We start from the raw sequence: 7,945 nt of genomic DNA, 5'->3' as shown, positions 1-7,945 counted from the left end.
TGAAAATGAGTTTATGTATCTGATAAAAATCTTTTTGTGTGTTAAATGTATGTGAAAGTGTTTATATCACAGCGATTAAACCCGACCCGACCTGACGGCTGAACCGGTCAATCTGGTGAACTGGCCATTGGGTTGGACTGGGTTTCTAATTGGACTGTTTAAGCATAAAAGCCGTTGACTGGTCAATGACCCAGCAGTTCAATAGGATTAAATCGAGAATCCGATCGGTTTTGTGGAAAAAATTTTGGTAAGCTTTTGCTAAGATTCAAACTTGGGACCTTAGGTATGTACCTATAATATGTTCACCACTAGACCACTTGCCAAACATTACTTGAGTAGCTTTCTTATAACATATGAATGTTTTGTCAATTCTATCTTTATTCTTTTTTTTTATTTCTCTAAAACAAATTTATTTGGAATCTTTTAATAAAAACTTATGACCCCCAAACTCTATAAGTTATAAAATGGATTTGAAAAATAACATATAACATAATTCATTTTAAAGATAAATATTGTTTTTAATAATTTTTTGCACTTAAAATTCATAAATAAGTTGGGTAATTACACTAAACGCAGATAAAATTTTACATTTGAAATTTGGTGGATTACTAAATAAATTTATGTTTTGCTAATTCTTATATGAATTAAATTAAATGAGTATTTGTTATGGCATTGTTTATTATAGTTTATATCATATAACTTATATAAAAAATTATGAAACATAATATTTAAATATATTTAGTAACCCAGTGGTTCAACTACTCACCTACTGGTTGAACCAGTGATCCATTGAGCCATCTCTTTCTGTGGGTTCCTTTCTGGGTCAGGTTTAATAATTACTATGTTTGGTCATATTTGGATCATGAGTTTGAATGACCTAATATGATCCCACCCCAAATCAACTCAATTTAAAGTTGGATGGATTGGGTATAACCTATTTAAGTGAAAACCCATCACCGACCTGTCCAAAATCTGCTCAATTGCCAGATATAAATCTCAGTAAGAAGTAGATTAACATTCTTTGATCTTAGAACATGGTTGCACAATTTTTTCTATTCATTCTACAAATATTAAGTATATCAACAAATCTTACATTGTAAATAAAGGCATGAAAGCACCAATGATAGAGCAAACTTTGTAATCTTATTGGCAGTTCCATGGCTTTGAACCAGCTCAAATTTGACCTAGGTTTTCCATTAGCACTTCTTAGTACCTCTTGCTTGACAACAGTGAAGATTCAGCCCACCACTAGACCACCAAAATCGCCCTTCAATCAAAGTTGTAGTTGAGAGATTCGATGGGAGGCAGTGGTCAGAGAAATGGGCGAGAAGTGGTAGACGAAAGAGAGAGAGGTTCTCTTTGTTTCTGTTTTTCCCCCCAATTTATTTGACCTGAAATCTAATTTCACCTAGATTGAAATTTGTGTATTTATCTGTTTGTGTTTCCTTTCCTTCGTTTTCCAAACCCACTTTCCCTACCATTTCCTGAGATTTCTTTTCCCTAGTACGCACATTTTCTTTCATTGCTAAACGGAGGAAATTGGTTTTTAGGGAATTGCTTTCCGTTTCTTCAGCCCTTTCCTGGAACCAAATAGGGCCTTAGTCTTTACACTCAACTACTTTCATTTTTTGTTGTCCCATGACCACTATTGAATTCTACTACCCCCTCCGTCCCAATTATTTTGTCATATTTCAGGAATCCAATTTTTTAAAAATAGTGGTATGATTGTGATGTTTGTATTTCTTTTTCCAATTTAAAGGGAAGCAACTAACGGTCCAAACCCATCAGAGTTCATTTGATTTGAGATAACTAATGTGTTAGAGTTGAATTTTATGTCCTGAACTTGATAGAATTGGGTGATCTTTATGAACCAAAGTTGAGTTGATAACTACTAGTTGGGAAAATTGAAGTTGGATAGCTATAAAGCAGTTTATGGATATGATTTCTTGTACATGTTGTTATTAGCTTGTAATCAAGCATTTGATGTGGGTATATGCATGAAACTGAAGAGATTTTAGATGTTAATGGCCAGGAAACCTTGAGTTCTAACTAATCCTTCGCAGTTTTAGTAAATTGGCCATAGCTTGGTATGGAAAAGTCAAAATTGAGTGTTGTTAGTTGCATTTGAAACTAGATTCAGTGACCTTCCAACGATATAAAATCCAAGCTCTAATTCATTGTCTATTAATACCAGAATATTCACAAAATTGGCTACAAATCAAAACCGGAACAGCTATAGACCGGAATTGCACTGAATTGTAGTCCAACTTAGGGCCCTCTATTGATTGACTTGCTGAATGATTCGTTCTGGATATATTTAATGTTTCGAGGGTGGGTTCTAATGCCACCAATTTTGCAGTGATTTGACATATTTAACCTAATTTATATGTGTTTAATTGATGACTGCGTTTGCTAAAATTTCCACACAGGAACTTGAAAGTGCACCGAATTGTACTGAATTTGGATAAGTTTATGATATGAATTTCTTAGTTGTTCCTTCCAAAGATAGTTAGAGCCTCGATTCTATTTTCTAATGGCATGAAATTTAGAATTTTCTGAGATATACAACCCATGTTATGCATGTTTAATGGAACTTTATCCATGCTGAAAATGATAGATAGCAGTGCAGCTCTATGGTCGACTTAAGTATATTCGCATAACGGCTGAGACAATTTACGTTCTTGATTGCTACTAGAAGTTTCAAACAGATAGTTAATATTCTGATTTTACTGTTTTAGAGGAAGGATAAAGAAGGATTTGGGTTACACTATAGACAAATTCTGATTTATCTTGACTAATGAATAAGTGGCTCTTTCACATCTCCATGATTTTTAAAATGTATTCATGAAAGGCTTTACTTGCTTCTTTTTATGCAAAAATGTATTTTTTTTATATTAAATTGGATTGAGCATATGTAATTGTTCGATAACTATGTGCATATGGATAATTGTACTATGTTTCAAATGAAATTGTTATACAATGTTTTAGACATATTGGACATGTTAAAACCAGTAAAAGACAAGAATAGCCTTTAGAATTGCTATATAAATGTTGGTACGACCCTACTACCGGATATAATAGTAGGTAATAGCCCTATTATGGGTATAAAATGATACATAATATGACATCTGAAGTTACATTTTAACTGGCATATGGCCCTACCATGAGTAAGAATAGTGGGTAATGGCCCTGTCACGGGTATAAAGCATTCATAACATATTCTTTAGCTGAAGGCAAAATCGAAAGAGAAAAGATCGATAGATTGTAATTAAAGAATAATCAAATATGAATTCATGCATAGTTATGCATTGTATTTATAATATGCATGTAATTTGCTTATTGCTAATTGAAATTTGTGAAATGAATTTATGAAATCTTCTATGTAATATTAATATGTTCGATCCAGTGATGATATGACTGGTCTACTTACTAAACAAGTTGATGCTCATCCCACTTAATTTCCTTTTCCAAATGAGAACTAGGTCTAGGATGGTCGGAAGATTAGTTTCAATCAGACTATGTCTCTACAGTTGATTTTTGCAAAATTGTAGCCTATATAGCTTTTGTACCCTAGTAATGTATATATATTGAAAGTTTAGTGTGAAGTATTATATGAGTGATTTTTCTATGTTTGGAACTTTTGTAAGCTTATTCAAAGGTTTATGTAATGGTTGGGTTGTACTTATAAGTTCGATAGACGGTTTTGTATCCTCTCGAGAGGGTATGCTGGTGCTGCACTTCAAGTTATAAATTAAATGTTTTTAAGTATGGTTATCGGATTTGGGGAGTGATAGATGCACACTGACGAGTGCGGGGTATACATATACAATTAGCTCATCCACAGTCAAGTTTTACATTTATAAATCCTAAATACCCTACACGCGATTTTTGCAAGTATACGAGTCGAGAGCGAGTATAGGGTATTAAGGGTCGAACCCACAGGAAAAATTTTCAATTACCGGTGTTTTTTGAACTTCTTTATTATCTAGACTACAATAAACACAAAAGTAATGAAAATAATACTAGAAAGCTTCTAGAGATATGGAATTCCTTACTACTCTTGCAAATGAGTTTACCAATTAAGTGAATGCTATTATCTTGCTAGTTATGGTATAATTTTCTAATGTATCTGAAACCTACTCTCGTAGTGAATCAACTATACTTGTAGGTAAACCATACCTACTCTCGTGGTTATGAAATTAACTACAAACTCATTTCTTCTATGAAATTACATGAAACAAGTCACTAAAGCTACAAAGGTGCTCCCTTACTCTCGTGAGTAAACTCCTTAGGTTTATCACTTCCTTGAACTAGTGTTAAATTCCGGTTCTAATTGCAAACTTAACACCTTTAGATAATCACAACTAATGGCCAGTTAATCATGATTAAAAAAGCAAAAGTGATAAATAACTTGTTCAGAATAACATAACCAAATAACCAAATAAACATCACAAACAAGATATAGAAAGTTCATCCAAAACTCTAGGCATAAACTTTAACTAAACATGAAAATAAGATCAAAACTTGTATTATAGTTAAACATGAACTCAAATACAAAAGAGAAAGTGAAAGGAGAGAAGTCACCATAATCACATGAGTTTCAACTCTCCATCTTTGCTCTTTAAATCTTCATTCAAATCTAACTACAAATACAAGAAGGAAAACTACTACACTAGCTACTCTATACTACCCCAACTAATTAACTAAGGAAATTCTAGTGAAAGCTACATTTTTGGTGAGTTTCTCTAGCCTTCCAAAGTTGTTTGAATGGTCTTCAAAGGCTGCTATTTATAGAGGAATTCTATGCAAAAGACAAAGTGTCAAATCATGTTAAGACTCCTCTTGAGCCCATAAACATGCTAGATTTGAGTTGTAAAGCTTCTTTTGCACCTGTCTTGGGCTGTTTCCACCGATATTCTTGCAGGAAAATGGGTAAAAAAACTTGTATGAACAAAACAAAAGTTGCAGAGCAAGTTGCAGCCAAAATTGAGGAATACACGACTTTGGAATACGCGATTTCAAGCCACGTACTCAAGAGTCGCGTTTTCACTTCTGTGAATTTGGCACCAATTCAACTGCTATTTTCTCAATGATGCAAGCAGATCTAACTCTTGTGCAAAACATGAAAGTTGTAGTCCTTTGAGTTACTTTCCAATGACTCAAGAATCATTCAATTTGAAGCTCTGTGGACCAAGAAATGACCGAAATAACCTCGCCTGGTCAGAGTTCTGTTTTAGCTTTCGATAACAGAGTTGCACTTCTGTATTTTGACATTTTGACTATGAAAAAGACTAAACTAGACTTTGATTCTTCACACCAAATGTAGATCTATCTCTTAGCTTCAAAATGTTCAAGAAGCACCTTAATCCAATCATTGTAGCTCAAAATATTGTCGAAATACCACAGGTATCAAAACTGTGAAACTTGCTTCCTTTTGTTCTTGATTGCATTTCCTCTTTTGCACTTCATATTCTCTTTTTATCAGTTCAAACCATCATCAATCATCCAATTATCTTCTCAAGTCACTCCATTTGATGATTGAAGCATCAAACCTACAAAAACATGAAATTTTCACCATTAAAATTTATAAAAATGCAATATTTACGCTTTAAACCACAAAATGCAGATTTTCACTAGATTCCTAGTTAATTATCTATAAAAGTAGCTAAAACACTCTAAAATTAACTAATAAAACACACTAAAAACACATAAAATATACACTTATCACACACAAATGGGGATTTTTGGCTGGGTGTAAGTAGGCCTGTCAACGGGTCGGGTCCGGGTTGAAATTCATTATTCCAGACCCGAACCCGGCATAACATGCCGGACCCGGATCCGACCCGTTTACCTGGCGGGTCTTCTAATCTATGTTCCGGATTCAGATCCGACGGGTCTCGGATCCGGATCGGGTCTACCCCAAAAAAAATTATCAAAACTTACAATTTCAAGTAAAAATGAGAAAAAATATATTTGTAAACTAATTTCTAAATAATACAAAAAGACAAATAACAAAAAAAATCAAATTGACTTTACTCAAATACGTCACCCTAATCAAATTATATTGATAAATATATATTTTTTAAATTATTAATCCATTTATATCCAGATCCGGGTCTAATACGGATCGGAATACTATGTTCCGTATCCGACTAGTTTTTTTGGTTGACAAAACGGATCCGGATCCGAGTCCGGGTAACGAAATTAAATCCCTACTCGTATCCATAATAATTTTAAGGATCCGGTCCGAGTCCGGGTCTAGACCCGGACCGTTGATAGGCCTAGGTGTAGGCTTGGATGGATGTCACTTAATGGGGCCATTTGGAGGGCAATTGATTGCTGCAGTGAGTAGAGATGGAAACAACCAAATGCATCCACTTGCCATGGCTGTAGTAGAAGCTGAACGCAAAGATTTTTGGATATGGTTTCTTAGGTTGATTATTAATATACTTGGACGACCAGAAGATATGAGGTATGTATTTATATCAGATAGGCAGAAGGTACTATCACTCATACAATTTTTTTTTTAGTATTTTGTTCTTTTACATGCTATAACTAGTTCAAGAAGCAATAACAATGTCTTGCCTAAAAGAGGTTTTATTTGGTTTTTGTTAGACTTAATTTACTTTAATCTCGATTTATATTCGTACCAATTGAATCCATTTGATCAAGCAATAATAATGGAAAATCAGCTATGTATGCCGCATCATTTCCATCATCTTCAGCAGGCATTTCTTCTAGAGATTGAAATGGCTTAGGAGGCATTTCTAAGAGTTCACCATCTCCTTCAAGCATTTCTATGACTTTGTTCATGGAAGGTTGACTGCTTGGCTTTATTTGTATGCACGACAATCCTACCAAGTACCAAGATCATCTTCTCTACCATCTTCTGCTCATCTTCGTAGGCTTTTCCTATATCAATCATGTTTCCTTTATTTAGTTGGTTATAAACCCACAATAGGACGTATATTTGGCTGGTTTGATCCACAAATGGGTTCAAAATTTTCCTTTTTCCAGCATTTCCAATAGCAGCATTCCAAAGTTGTATATGTCTGTTTTATTTGAGATGACTCCAATCTTTTTGTAATATATCTTTGGAGCCATATAACCCAATGTGCCTTTAGCAGCTGTTAGAGACATATTATTATTCTCTATTGGGCACAATTTGGCAAGTCAGAAGTTTGAAATTTTTGGAGTAAAATGTTGATCTAGAACAATATTTGTGAGGCTTGATGTCAAAATGCAAGATTCCGTTTCCGAACCACAATGTAAATAATCAATTCCATAAGTTACTCCAAGAGCAAACTTGACCAACTCTTCGCAACTCAAGGACATTCTCTGTTTCTTTGAGGAAAATGTGTTTCTCAAGATATCCATTGGGCATGAATTCATAAGCAAGAGCCTCTATTGAGCCTTGAAAGCAATAACCAATGAGTTTCATCACATTAACATGTGTGAATCTTACCAATGGTTGCAAGCACATTCACTGATGAATTCTTGTGCATTGGCTTGGATTTTCCTACCAATTTTACAGCTATGAATGGATTGCTTCGAAGCTTTCCTTGAAATACAGTTCTGTAGCCTTCTTCACTCGATTTTCTGATGAAATTGTGACACAATGTGAACGTGTAGGAAGGAGAATTGTTACACAAACTAATCTAGATAACCAAACCAAGGGTAATTCACGATTAATGCTATAAGAAAATTGGTATTTAATAAGGACCCACACAAAATTCAACCAGAATCTAACACTTAAGTGCACTCAAGAAAAAAAATCCTTCAAGTTTGTCAGTTTTTTTAAAAATATCTAGCCGCTCACTATTTTAAAAACCAGCTGCTCCTGTTTATAATCATACCCATTAAGCACATCTGTATACTTCTATCGTAATGTTAAGATCTTTCCAGGAACCAATCTTCAGCATCCGCCTTCCAGATTAGCTCGCCT

This window comes from Coffea arabica, chromosome 6c, assembly GCF_036785885.1.
Source record: "Coffea arabica cultivar ET-39 chromosome 6c, Coffea Arabica ET-39 HiFi, whole genome shotgun sequence".
NCBI lineage: Eukaryota > Viridiplantae > Streptophyta > Magnoliopsida > Gentianales > Rubiaceae > Coffea > Coffea arabica.
The sequence above is the reverse complement of the archived record's forward strand: the minus strand, read 5'-3'. Positions refer to the sequence as shown.